This window comes from Onychomys torridus, chromosome 6 (genome assembly GCF_903995425.1).
Source record: "Onychomys torridus chromosome 6, mOncTor1.1, whole genome shotgun sequence".
Lineage (NCBI taxonomy): Eukaryota > Metazoa > Chordata > Mammalia > Rodentia > Cricetidae > Onychomys > Onychomys torridus.
The window spans coordinates 96,451,031-96,465,231 of record NC_050448.1 but is presented as its reverse complement, the minus strand read 5'-3'; the positions used below and the strand labels follow the sequence as shown (position 1 = coordinate 96,465,231).

General features: G+C 42.3%; 1 long non-coding RNA gene across 1 annotated transcript; it reads left to right on the top strand.

Annotated features, from left to right (window-relative positions):
• The first annotated feature begins 687 nt into the window (after nucleotides 1-687).
• Nucleotides 688-4,328, top strand: LOC118585137. Its single transcript, XR_004945150.1, has 3 exons — nucleotides 688-780; nucleotides 1,554-1,603; nucleotides 2,596-4,328. It is a non-coding gene; the product is annotated as an uncharacterized LOC118585137 (long non-coding RNA).
• The last annotated feature ends 9,873 nt before the right edge of the window (nucleotides 4,329-14,201 follow it).

The window sequence follows — 14,201 nt, the reverse complement described above, 5'->3', positions numbered from 1 at the left end:
GCAGCAAGACTACCTATGACCTGCATGACCCCCCTCTGGGTGATCTTTCCTCAAAGGCACAAAGCCTAGCAATAGACTTGCCTTTGTGCTAAGAAAAAGGTGACCCCAGAGAGAGCAGAGCTGGATTTGAGTCCTTTGGCCAGGCCCCTTTGTGGAGTGCACACACTTACTCTGGGTGGGGCGTGCAAAGAACCCTCAGCGTTTTCTCCAGTGTGACCTGAGGCTACATTTGGGCTGTTTTGTTATAACTTGTTCACTGTCCAGATGAGGCTGGACAGTGACATACTGGTGTGTTCTCTGAGCTCTGACCCAGAGAAATTCCTCCTATGTCACTTGGTATGGTTTATTTTGCTAAGTGACAGAGTTGAATTTGTCACAGCATGAGCCAAACAAAATGGTGATTCTCCAGCCCACCCGTGTGGAGTCCCTTCCTTCCTTCCTTCTGCAGTAATCATTATTAGAGAACAGTCATTTATTGGTCTTCACGCATAAAATGAATGAGACCTTAGCTAGATGTTTATTGTTTAGGGTGTGTATATATTTTTTTCAAGACTTTAGCCCCTGACACTTGCTGAAATTACCATTATGAAGCACCGAATTCGTACAATGGGGCAGTGTTCTGGTCCCTGACCCGTGGAAAGTTACACTGATGTACACCCTTTCATTTTACCAGCTAGATGGAGCTGCTCGAACTGCGTACAGGCTGAAGCAGCCACCAAGTTCCACCAGGGGCTGCTGTTGAACTTCTGAAAAAAAAAATACCATAATTCGGAGGAGAAGGTGGGTAGTGCTGAATGGGGAGGGAGGCGAGGGGCCGGTGGGGGAGTGGTGGGAAAAAAATCTTGGATGCAAAGCTGACATTTCTGTCTGAGGTGAGGCATGCTTTGCTGATGCCACACATGGAATGTTTCGGAAGTGTCAGTAATAAATACTTCTATCAGGAATCTTCATATTCCACAGCTCTACTTATCATACCCCAAGGAGACTCATACAAAGACGTAGCTGTCAGGGGCTAATTTGGGATCTGAAAACTAGGGTGGTTGTCAGGCATCTCTCCCCGTGTGTGATATTTATCTTCTCTCACAAACAAACTGAGTGCAGGGTTTTTAATTAATTTCCAAGTGTCTCCCATGGTAATTTTCTCTCTAATATATTAATACGATGATTTAAGCCTTCATTCAGGAGCAGACTTTGTGTTGAAAATCACCAAAGGCTTAGATGGTGTTTAGTGTTATCGATAAGGTACACGTTCGTTGGTTTGCGGGGGATCAATAAAGTTGCCCTTTCTTCATTTTTATTTTTAGAAGCATCAATGGGGTTTTATCTCTTTTAAGTATATTAAGGAAATCGTGGGCCCATTGGTTTTATTTTTCTTCTTTTGATTGGAGGGAGCTCTCAGGCTGTTTCTCTTATTGTTTGTATGTCGGGAAAAGCTCTTGATTTGATGAGGAACAAATGAATTTTTTAAAAGTATTCCCCTTCAGAAAAACTTGATCTTTCTTTATTCCCCCCTCTCTCTCTTTCTCCCTCCCTCTCTCTCTCCCTTTCTCAAGAACAAAGGTCCTAGAAAAAGACCACAGAAAGGGTCACACCTCAAAAGCAGGTAAGTCAGTTAGTTGAAGAGTGAGTGAAATAATCCTTTTCTCTGCCCAATATCCCTTTCAATGCGAAGCATGAAATAAAAATAACAAATTGGACCCATACTATTTGTACGAAGCGTGAAAAAAAATAATAACGAATTGAAGGTGTACTAGTGTTAATTGTCCATTTTAAACAGTTCACACTGTATGGGTAAATCTATAGTCTCTAAAATATGTTGTGTATGATACAATTTTATCTGTCAATTGAAATAGATGCATTTAAGAGGAAAACAATAAAGTGAAAAATGAAAGTGACATCCTTCATAGAAGCTACATTTAGAGTTTTATTTATTTATTTTTGATAATGCTTACTTTTTATTTAATGTTATTATACTCTTGGCTCAAAGGTTGCCTCAAATTTCATAAGGATTTCCCCCCTCAATTCACCTTTAACATATTTGATTACTGGGGTGATAGGGCAGTCCTTGAAGAAATATTGATCTTTCTCTGAAAACGACATTCAGAAATCACTAGAAAAGTTGTAGCAGTAAAAGGAAATTCCCAAAATTTATACAGGCCTTTTAATTACCTGCAATTAAAGTTTAAATCCTTAGAAATTCAGAAAACTCACTCTTATAGGTCTGGAGATTAAATGTCATTTTTTTTTTCCCTGTGTGAGAATCTCATTCTTTCTTTCTAACCTGTCACACAAACATTTCCCCTAGATCCATTAGGCAAATTTAATAACCAAATATATACCTAGTGAGAAATGAAATTTTAAAGTTCAGCTGCCCTGTGAATAATTTGAATTCCCCCCTACCCTCTCTCCCTGGCCTGTATGGTTGTATGTAAGTGCCACAGAATCAACCTTGTAAGCACAGATTGATCCTGGCAGCTTTTATTTTATGTGATTTCCAAGGATCGGTCTCGAAACGCTTCTTAATTGAAATAGTTCTCCTCCTTTGCCTTTTATTTTATTGTTCATTCCTTCTTGACACCTTGTACATCGCATCAGAAGCTATTTTAGATGCATGAAATGACAGCTTTCTCAGAGCCGACTGTGGATGCTGATAGACCTGCGTGTCTTCAAGCAGGCAAGTCGCTGGCGCCAGCTTCGCAGAAGCGTCCCCTGCACAATGGGCGAGTCACCTAGAAAGGCAACCTCAACTGCAGGTTAATCATCCAGCCCTGGCTGGTGGCACTTCTCCCGGCCCTGCATCCTACCAAAGAGCAAGAAAGACAAGAACTGTTTTCTCTTTGCTATTTAACTTAACAGAATCTGGGCTCAACATTAGTTGGAGATGATATTTCCTCTCGGCTGGGATGGAAAGGCTACTGTAATTTAGTAGTACATTGTGAGGAAAAACTACGCAGCATCTTTCTCCTCTCTTGTATCATTCCCTGGATGGGAGAACACACAAAGTGGTGACTGTGTGGCTCAGGCATGCACAGATAACTCATGTGTTACAGAGTCCGAGGGAAGAAGCTATGTGATGTTTTGGACTTAGAAACATTTGTGAAAAAATGTATTTGTGTCAGTGAGTTGAAAAGTATATATATATGTATATATATATATGAAGCAGGATACAAATATTATAGCGAGGAACAAATGGTTCAGCGGATCAGACCTATCCTCTCTAGAGGTAGAGAGCAAACATCTCCTAATGGGATGGGTAGCAAGATGAGTATTCTACATTTGTTTTTCGGTTCTACCTAAGTCTTTGTAACTTTACAATGTAAGATTCAGAAATTGGAGCCAATTACCATAATCTGTGGTGGTTTGGTGGGAACATGTTCTACATCAGACAGTTAAAAGGGTGGATTGCTATTAGGGCATGTTAATGCCCTTGATAATGTCTCTACTCGCTTTGTAATGGCTCTTGCTGAAGTATAGAATTCTTTTATCTTCTTATTACATTATGCAAAAACTTGAATTGAAAAGATATTTGCAGGAGCATTTAAAGTAGTGCATCAATCAGCTTCAAAGACGAGAAAATGTTCTTGGAATAGCTTATAAAAGGATAACTGTCACTTTTATTTTGGGTGAACAAAGGCGACAACGCAGAGAGCATTTTATTGTAGAAGCACATGGCGCGATTCAATAAATACGCCGTGCAAATAGGAAAGAGAAGGAAGTTCGTAATTATCTTATGACTTGAGCATCATTTAAGCAACACTTTCAAAATGCAGCCGGCGACGAAGCACTCTTGCTGCTGGGTCCTGAGTTCTAGCCTGTGAGTCCCCGTGAGGTGATAACTGTCTTTGATAACATAGGATTTGAATGGATTAGTCATGCTCTGTTTTTAATACTTCTCAGAATGATACAGAAAGGAGCGTGTGGGGAGAGCATTAGCAAAAATCCTAACAACCACTTAATGGCGTAAGCTTCTCAAAATGGGTTTCCTTATGTGCGTGTTATTCAATTGTTGCTCTTCTTGTGGCTGCTGCTAAGACAGCTTTGGATTCGGGTTTAACTGCATTGTGACTTGGGTTAGCATGTCCAGATGTTCCCTGTGTATTAAGAGAAATCTCTCGGCAGCATAATTCCGGACCTTTAGGATCAGGGGTGCTTTGCTGCTGTTCATTAAGGATATTTACGCCTTCTTTAAAATGAGAACTTTCTTGTTAGCTTGTAAGCATGCTTTTGAAACTATAAATGCTAACTATGCGATCTTATTTTTCAAGTATGTCTCCCAGGATGATGATGGATGCTGGAGAGATGACTCTGTTCAGCAAGGCTTAAGAAGCTACCACCCAACCATCTGATTTTTTTTTTTTTTTTTTTTTGTACTGACATGTGAGCTTAGGGCTTCTCATACAGGCTAGGCAAGGGGTCCTTTGCTAAGTCACACCCCAGACTGAACTATTTAAAGGAAACACTCAGACCTGGCACCTGAAAACATAATATACATTTCCACAATAGGAAAAACCACCTATAGAATCCAAATTTTCCATACTGCATGTTTACACATACATAGACATACATCTAGGTGTGGAGAGTCAGGTCCCTGTATGCAGAAACTATGTGGTGAGTGCCTGTTGAGTTTTTTTTTCTTTAAATCCTAACCAGAAAAAAAAAAATCTCTGTTTTCAGACATAACTAAAGGATGTTAAGCCTTATTAGATGTAGTGAAACAATCTTTTCCAAGACTCAAATTCTTCCAAGATTAAAAAAATTTTCATTTGAAGTCGAATAACCAGGCTAATTCACTTCCTCATGCCGTTGTAGCTTAGGAAATTATATTAATGCTATGACATTTCTAAGAAATAATGCTCATTTATTTCAAAACTGCAAATATAGCACCTTATAATAAGAAATCAGCTCATGACTTTGTGACATCATTTTGCTCACATCTTATTTCTCATGGCTATTGTACACAGTACCCAATTCATTAAAATAATGTTCTCCTCATTTCAGTGGGCCTCACACAGGTTCTCTGTAGAGCGTCACTCAGGCGCTGCTCTCAGAGATGCCCCATGTTCTCATTGTTCCTTTCTCTTGGTCTGCTGGGGAACACACTCATCTAGAAAGTACAGGGAAAATTATCTCATAAAAGAAATTTAATAACAACAGAACTTCTGAGATTTGGAAAATACAGAATTCTTAAGTTATTGAACTATGGGAAAAGCTGTAATTTATAACCAGCAAGTTAGAATGTTGTACACATCTGTGTACTGTTTCAGAAAATAAAGGTTGTTACCATAGCAACTGCCACATAATATGGAACATACGTTATTTGTGAGATGCCAGGCTTCGTGTTAAAAAAAAAAAAAAAAAAAAACAACTCTCTTCTTGTGGCTGCTCCCTGATGTTTCAAGGATTCCCACCCCCTCTTTACTATTACATGGGTTTTTCTCTGTTAGCATTCTCATTTTCCCTCATTTTTATTTTTTAATACTTTGTTAGCTCAGTTGATGAGTTGGCGCAGCACAGCTATGATCAGCCAAGACATTTTCTCCCTTGTGTTTGGTTAATTTTTAAAGAATTCCAGTTAATGTTTTAAGGTAGAGAAACATGTAGGTATTAAGAATATGTCATTACTGTGAATATGACACACATAAATGTCCCTGCTGACATTTTGTTTATTTGACTTGTTGAGTGTTTCACAATTTTGAGTTACATGACCATTATGGTATTTTACCACTTAAAAAAAACATCACCTAGAAGCATAAATTTACTCTATAAATGTAATTTTCACTTAAAGATTTGTATGGTGTGTTTAGTCTCATTTGAAATCAATCATAATTAAGATAATTTTGAATATTTTATTTTCATTTTATATATTTAAAAAATTTTAACTTTTTGAGAATTTCATACATAAGCACTATATTTACATAATTTCAACCCTCTACCTCCTCCCTCTCAGAAGGTCCCCTCCAATTCATCATCTCTTGTTTAATTATCTTTATCACACACACAAATATGTGTGCACATATGTATATATAAATATACAAATCAGATCTGCTGAGCCTACTTAGTGATGTTCATATGTATATGTGTTAGGGGTCACCACGTAGTATGAGATCACCTATAGGGGGATTTGTACATTTTATGATGACAAAATTTAACTACTTAAAGATAATAGAAGTCAGGTGTGATAGTTCATGTCTGTAACCCAAGCATTTGGGAAACAGAGGCAGGGGAACCATCCCATAGCTTCAAGATCCACTTGGGATATAGAGTCAGATCTTCTTTAAAAAAAAACAAAAAACAAAAAACAAAAACAAAAAACCAAGAAAATAAAGAAAATAAGGGAAGGAACGACAGAAATCAGCTCATGACTTTGTGACATCATTTTGCTCACATCTTATTTCTCATGGCTATTGTACACGGTACCCAATTGATTAAAATAATGTTCTCCTCATTTCAGTGGGTCTCACACAGGTTCTCTGTAGAGCGTCACTCAGGCGCTGCTCTCAGAGATGCCCCATGTTCTCATTGTTCCTTTCTCTTGGTCTGCTGGGGAACACGCTCATCTCGAAAGTACAGGGAAAATTACCTCATAAAAGAAATTTAATAACAACAGATTTCTAGTCTTTCTTGGAGAATGATACTAATTACTTTTCTTATGACTGTGACAACATCCCCAAGAGGAGCGAGTTGGGGAGTTTAATTTCCTTTCCTTGTCCCACCTCACTTTCAGGGAATGCGTCCTACCACGGTGGTGAAGGCTGGGCAGCTGGGCTGATCTGGTCTGTGGTGGTCTGCCCTTCAGAGCTGTCAGATCAGGACGCTGGGCAGCCTAGAACTGGAGCAGGAGTGGAAACCCCCTTCCAAGCTTGCCCTTGTAGACTCCTTCAGCCAGGAAGGCCACATTTCTTTCTTTTCTTTTCTTTTTTCCATGCATACACATTTTATTCAAAGAGGTGCTTAATTTTTCTTTTTTTTATGACTAAGAAATTTTTAAATTCATTTTACATACCAATCACAGATCTCCCTCCTCCCTCCTCCTGCCCCTCCAGCCTTCCCCCAACTCCCCCCCCCCCCCATTCCCTCCTACAAGAAGGGAAGGCAACATTTCTTAAAGGTCCCACGGCCCCCAAAGCATGACCACCCTCTGGGGACCACGTGTTTGAGCACTCGATCCGGTGAGGGCGTGGTACCACGAACTGGAAGTGAAAAAGAAATAGACAAACAGTTCTGAAATCTTGACTGGAAATTTTATTTTTGTTTATTTTTTTTATTTGAGACTGGATCTCAAGTAGGCTAGGCTGACCTTGAAACTCATTACGTAGCTAAAGATAGTCTTCAATACCTGCTCCTTGGGTCTTTCCCTCCAAATGCTGGGAGAATAGGTGTGATCTACCATGCCGGTCTTGGACTCCCCATTTTAATTTCATTGGTTCCATAGGTAGAAGAATGAGTCAATACATGGAAGGAAGTTAACAACGGACTCTTAGAGAACCATTCAGTTCGGCTGGATACGGGATCAGAATGTCCAACTAGTTTGAAATAAAAGCCTGAAAACAGTTCCACAACAGAAAGATGGTGTTTGATGCTCGTTGAGGCTACAGTGTAGCAAAGGCCTTTGAAGGGAAGACATATTTGGGGTGATGAACTTGATTGCATTGCAACCTTGCAGTTCAGAGTCAAGATATTATTGCCATCATTGACATATTTTATGAGGTGGATGTTTTTCTGGAGAGTATTACCACCTGCATTTTCTTTTACACAGGGAAGATATTAGGTACTGACTTTCTTTAAAACACCTGCCTCTGAATCTGCACAATGGTTCTCTGTCATAAAATGTATTTCATCTGTCCCAAAAACAAATACTTCTGCTGAAAAAATGACATAATGAATTACACTCCTCTTTTCTTAAAAAAACTTAATAGTTTAATCAATAAACATTTATTAAACATCTACCAGGTGCCAGGCACAGCTCTTGGGATATAACGATGGATAAGTGAGTGTCCCTGCCTCCAGAGATCTGGCACACCTAATTGGAGTGAAACCATAGTGAGCCACATGCTGGGTGGGATTTGGTTTTCTCAGGCCTCAGCTTCAACTACCTAGTAACAGTAACCAAGACCCACACCCATGGAACACTTTCTTCTTTCCTTTCTTTTTTTTTTTAAATTAAGAAATTTTTTATTTATTTTACATACCAATCAAAGATCCCCCTCTTCCCTCCTTCCACCCCTCCAGCCTCTCCCCTGCAACCCATTTCCCATTCCCTCCTACAAGAAGGTAAGGCCTTCCATGGGGAGTCAGCAGAGCCTGGTACATTCAGTAGAGGCAGGTCCAAGCTCCTCCCCCTGCCTAAGGCTGTGCCAGGGGACACTTCCTTTCTGTCAGGCCCTTCAGCTCTGCTTTGTCATAGACCTCACACAGTAGTACCACATGGATATCCTGGCAAGAAACTGAGGCTGAGAGCATTTGAAGAACTTGCTTGAGATCACAGGCTTTCGCAGCCTGTTCAACACACCTGCAATAGTGCATGCCGTGCTGACTTCTGCCTGAGCTGCTACTGTCCCCATCCTTGGCACCTTCTGCTCTCTCTGGGCTCCATGGCACGGCCTGACTGGCTCCCCAGCTGCCACTGTGCTCTGATCCCTGCAAAGTTCCCAGAGTACCCTCAAAGAACACATGGTGGACCATGTGTCTCTCCTGCTTCAAACCTTCCAGTGGGTTCCCATTCCACATAGAATATAATCTACGGATCTTTTCCATGGCTCACAAGAGTTTGCCACCCTCTTTCCCCCTGAAGCCCTGATGCCTTTGCTGTCATCCATACTTCCTTCCCTGTGCCTTAGACGAAAGGTCAGCAACTTTTCCTAACAAAGGTCAGATAGGAAATTACTCTTGGCTTTGTAGCCATACAGTTCTTAGTGTATGCACACACATGCATATATATGTACATACATATGCATACATACGCATGTGTGTGCATGCATGTGAAAATCAGAGAAGGACCTTAGAGGTTCCTCAGGTGCCTGTCTCTTTTCCCTACCTCCCCAGAGTCTCTCATTTGGAACTCACCAAGTAGGCTAGGCTGGCTGGCCAGCAGGTCCTGGGGATGCTGCCTGCCTTGGCTTTCCCTACCAGCCCACCCCCAGGCGTTGGGATTACAAGCAAGCCTGGCTGCTTTTATGTGGGTTCCGGGAATCGAACTCAGGTACTGATGCTCGCACAGCATCGCTCTGCTGCCTGAGCCATGCCTGTGTCTCCAGCACAGGCTATTGAACTCTGCTGGCAAAGCACCAAAGTAGCTGTGGATACTAAATGAACAAATGGGCGAGATGAGTGAGGGTGGGCTCCAGTGGACTCTCATTTACAAAGGAAGCAGGCTGCCTTGGCCTACAGACCGTGATTTGCTGGCTCCTGTTTTAGATTCACTAGTCTCCCTGTGGTTCCTTTCATCCCCTCGAGCCTTTCCTACCACAGGAGTCCTGCACCTTCTCCAGTTCATCCCAACTTTGTCCTCATGTTGAGCACTCACTGTGGATGATCACCCCACTTTTTTTTTGCTGTCAAGTCTAAGTTGTCCCACTCTATTCCATTGTTAGTCACTGGTACCCATGTCTTCCCAACTCTCTGTCATGAACAAGTTTATTAATCCAGTTACTCACTTGTTCATGGTCTGTGCACCATCCAGTTGATGCAGTCCATGCCGTGTGAGGAAGAATCTCTTTGGTGTTGCTCTTTCAGGTATTTCTACTAGCCAGAGCAGAGTCAGCAGCATGGATACTCAGTACATGGCTCACATGAATATAACACAAGGCCCCAATCCAAAACATACACTTCAAATGATTTCTCAACATTCCCTTCTTGTGACTTGACAGGCCAGTGATAGTTTGAGGGCTTTGTCATACTGCCCTCACAGAGGACCCCTGCCTGTTGGCAAAGCCCATCTTCCATGTATTGCTGATATCCAGGAAATTTCTTCCATGGGTGTAGTGCAAATCTAGTTAGTGTAATCAATAAAAACCAGGAGCCAAATGTCGGGGTAATAACCTGAGAGATCAGAGAAGCAAAGGAGCGGCCGCTAGTGACTCTTTACCTCTCTGGATCCTCAGACCAAAGGGGCCAAGAGCCTGTCTCTATCCATCTTATATTCCTGTCTTCATCTCTCAATCATGCTAAGATTAAAGGCATGAGCCTCCCAAGTGCTGGAATCAAAGGCATGAGCCTCCCAAGTGCTGGGATCAAAGGCATGAGCCTCCCAAGGGCTGGGATCAAAGGCATGAGCCTCCCAAGTGCTGGGATCAAAGGCATGAGCCTCCCAAGTGCTGGGATCAAAGGCATGAGCCTCCCAAGGGCTGGGATCAAAGGCAGGAGCCTCCCAAGGGCTGGGATCAAAGGCAGGAGCCACCACTGCCTAGCCTCTATGGTTAACTATTAGCTAGCTCTGCTCTCTAGGCAAGCTTTGTTTGTCAGAACACAAACAAAATACCACACAACACATGGGCCTGAGTCAGGCTGATGCGTTACCTACACTGCCAACGGTGCTTCAGTTTCTGTTGTGTGTTTGTTGCTGCCTTTGCTGCCATGGCTGCCGTGTCCACTGGTGTCACCATTTCCCTTAGACTCCTCTGTGTCTTCTACTGTCACTTCTGTACTCTTTGAATACCTTGGATGTTTTATAGCACTACCTCTGGGGACCCCAGACGCCACCCTGCGATGACCATTGCTCCTGACGTGCACTGCTACCTCTACCAAGCGCCAAGCTGAGTGTTAGCACTGCTTTTGCCATGCCTGGTTCTTCTAGATGCCACTACGTCAAGGACCCAACCCTCCACCAGGCAATGGGAGAGTAGGGAACGACACCCTCTTCTTGTGTTTCTCTTCACTTGAAATAGTGTAGCTTGTATCACCCTGATTGAAGACTTTTCCATCTTTATTTACCATGACCCCTCTTTCCAAATATAGCAGCGGCTACTCACAGGTTTACTATTGGGGAGCTTTGTGAACATTAACCTGTGTAACCCTCACAATAGACTGAGGAGACAGAAATTCCATTGTCCTCATCTCCAAAGAGACCAGAGGTTAACTGTCTCACTCAAGGCCACCAGTAAGTGGCAGAGTTGAGATCTGAATTCAAGTTATCTGCTTTAGAACCCTTGCTCTTAGCCACTTGTCTATAATAAAGGATCTAGATATGTGCCTATAGGTCATGGCTGATTTTGTACTGTACTTCCAATCTTTCTACTGCTATCCTGGGGCTTGTTCTTTTCCTCCTTCAGAGCCTCATGTGCAGAGAGGTTCCTCTGTGTACAATAGTGGTATACCAAAAGATCTGAGCAGTTATGCCTGCCCTCAGGCTTATGTGAGGACTGCTCCCTCCTCTGTGGGTGGGATGCTAAGAGAGCTGCTTGGAGAACTGTGTTTCTAACTTGAAGGAACTCTTCAGGGAATGGAGTGAGATGGGTATAATTTTGAGAGTAGGAACCTCTGGAAAAGGACATAGACAGACCAGAGAGCCACTTCACACTGCAATGCACACAAAACAGGAACCTGGCCAAGGGAGATGTTCCTTGTGATACATGAAGCTGGCAAGGAGAATGTGTAGGACCTTGAAAGGCATTGAATTTGGGTTTAATAAGGTAACCAAGAGAGGGAGGGTGGGAGGGGAAACTAGGAGAAGTGACTCAGGAGAGTTAGAGACAGAGTTCTCCAGCACTCCTCTATTGCGAAAGTTACAGTGTAGGGCTCAAAGCCTACACAGTGTCTGCCTCAGCTGTGGGAACTATGTGGATTCACCTTTCAGAATACTAACTGGGACAGGACTTCATAGTTCTAATGTGGACTAACTAGTTACAAGACGAAAATCAGGTTTGCTTCTCAAAACCAGCTGCATTTTCTTCATTCCTTGTGATAAAGGGTCCCCTCTCTATACCTGGGTCCCATTCTCTAGCAGGCATGAGAATGATTCTTGAGTATTGGTCCACTGGTATGATTCCAAGAAGTTCTAGAACTACTGTCCTAGAGGACCCCCACGCAGATGACGGCACATCTGGTCATCTTGAACAGTTTCACCCAGGTTCATGGATTCCATATTTGGGAATCAAATATCCATTAGAAATAAATGACTCATTTGTATCCAAACACCTTGGAATGTTGTCACATCTGCCTGAAATACATGTGTAGACTTATTTTGTTCTTGTCAGAACAGTGGTCTTATTCTTTGGCAGTTTATGCAAAGCTCTGAAAGGACAGCCACCCAGTCAGTCTGCTCTATGTGCCCCCCATGTTCCACCTGTTCCCCCTGCTTGCTCACGATGGGAGATAAGGAGAGTGGGGATTGAGTCTCCACAGGGTGACGAGTCCCACAAGGATTCTTAAGAACTCATCTGAAGAAGCCATTCACCATGCTCACTGCTGTTCCTTGTTTGAACCAGTACACAAATCTTATTCTTATGGCTTTCCAAGTAGTTTTTACCCTAGTTTCCAAGGGTAGTTTTTTTCTCAACTGAGTTACTTAATGATTTTGTGGCTGAAGAGGTGGGGGACCCTGGAGACCATCTCAGTGGCCCCTTTCTCTCACCTCATTTCCTGCTCTACAATGACCTGTAGACCCAGGAATGTGATGTGAATTTCCATCCATTCTGACATTTGCTCTAAGGGAGGTGGCATATATAAAAAGAGGTGTAAAGAAACATTTGAAGGATGGTCAACTTTGCCTGATAGTGGATTACTTTACATTTTCCTTAGTTGCCCCTGGAAATGGCCTGACTTCAGGACAGGACAAAGAATATCAAATATAGAGTTTTCCAGAATCTTTAACTCCAGGATCATCTCTCTCTAACCCTGTGATTCTTCTGACCCTAAATCTTTCCTCAGGAGGGGGAAAGGATCCTGTTGCTTTAGCCCTCCTGACCACTCTATTTTAATTGGCACTGATGAGATAGATACCTATCTTAGGACTATCTGAGAAGGAAACTCAGTTTATAACCATTTGTAACTTCACCTTTTTAGGGAATCAGAAATGTGAAGCTTGACTCTGTCACATCTAAAAACCGAGAAAACAAACTCTTTATATAAAAAGGTGACTAGTGAGAAACTAGACTCCTATACATTTAGAGCAGTACAGCCAGGGAGGCACAGGACAAGAGAAAACAAAGGAAGAGAAGGGTTGAGGGAGGCAGAGCAGGAGACCAGGAGAAGCAGGGAGCCTTGGAAGTTCATGTTGCATTGTTTGTTTGTACCTGCAGTGTCTGCAGCATCTCTCCTGTGTGAGTGACTCCTTCCTCATGAGCAGCCCCACCCCGCTCAGCAGTGAGAAGCGGTCCATACCATTTTCAGAACTAGCCTGGCTTGCACGCAGGCTCTTTGCTAGACCCTTGTAGCTCCCAGAGGTTGCCCACTTCGGGTCCTTCTGTATACATGAGGTCCTTCCAGTGTGGTATTGCCTCCAGTCTTCTTGAGAAGTATGTTCTGTGATTCAAGGAAAAAAATGACAATTAGAAATAACTCCCTTGGAGTCTGAATTTTCTCCCAATTTTTTTTTTTTGAGAAGTACTTTTTAAATTTTTAAAATTTAAGCCTCAGTCTCTGATGAAGGATGACTTTTCAGTTCACTGTTTCCTCAGTTTTAGTTATCTTTACATCCTTTTCATGATCTTTGCATACCATCTTCACTATTTTCCCTCAATATTTTTCTTTACATGAATTCAAATGGTATAATAATTTGGTCTTATTCTAAGTCATAAGATTGGCAAAAATCACAAGTGTCTTATTTAAAAAGAATAAACAGACAACAATTAAAATCTTGGGGCATATGGCACCTGTATTTCATTGATCCAGCAGGATAATTAACCTTGCCAACTGTTTGGGCTTTAGAATCACCATGGAAACATACTTCTGGGTATGTGTCTGAAGGTGTTTCCAGGAAGCTTTGACTGAGCTGGGAAGATCCATCTTGAATGTGGTGGCATTGTCCCCATACAAACGGAGTCCCAGAGTGACTAAAAAGCTGAAAGTGAGCAGAGTATTATAGTGGGTGGCTGTTTGAGACATGCCCTGAAGCACTGCCTCTAGTGAGGCGGCTGTAACTGTTACACCTGCCAATAACCTTGAGGTACCCTCCCCTGGGGCGTGGCCTCCGGGGAACCTTAAGACCTGGGATGCCTGTAAGCAGTTTTCTCTTGGCTACCTGGTGGTTTGGATGCTGAGATCTT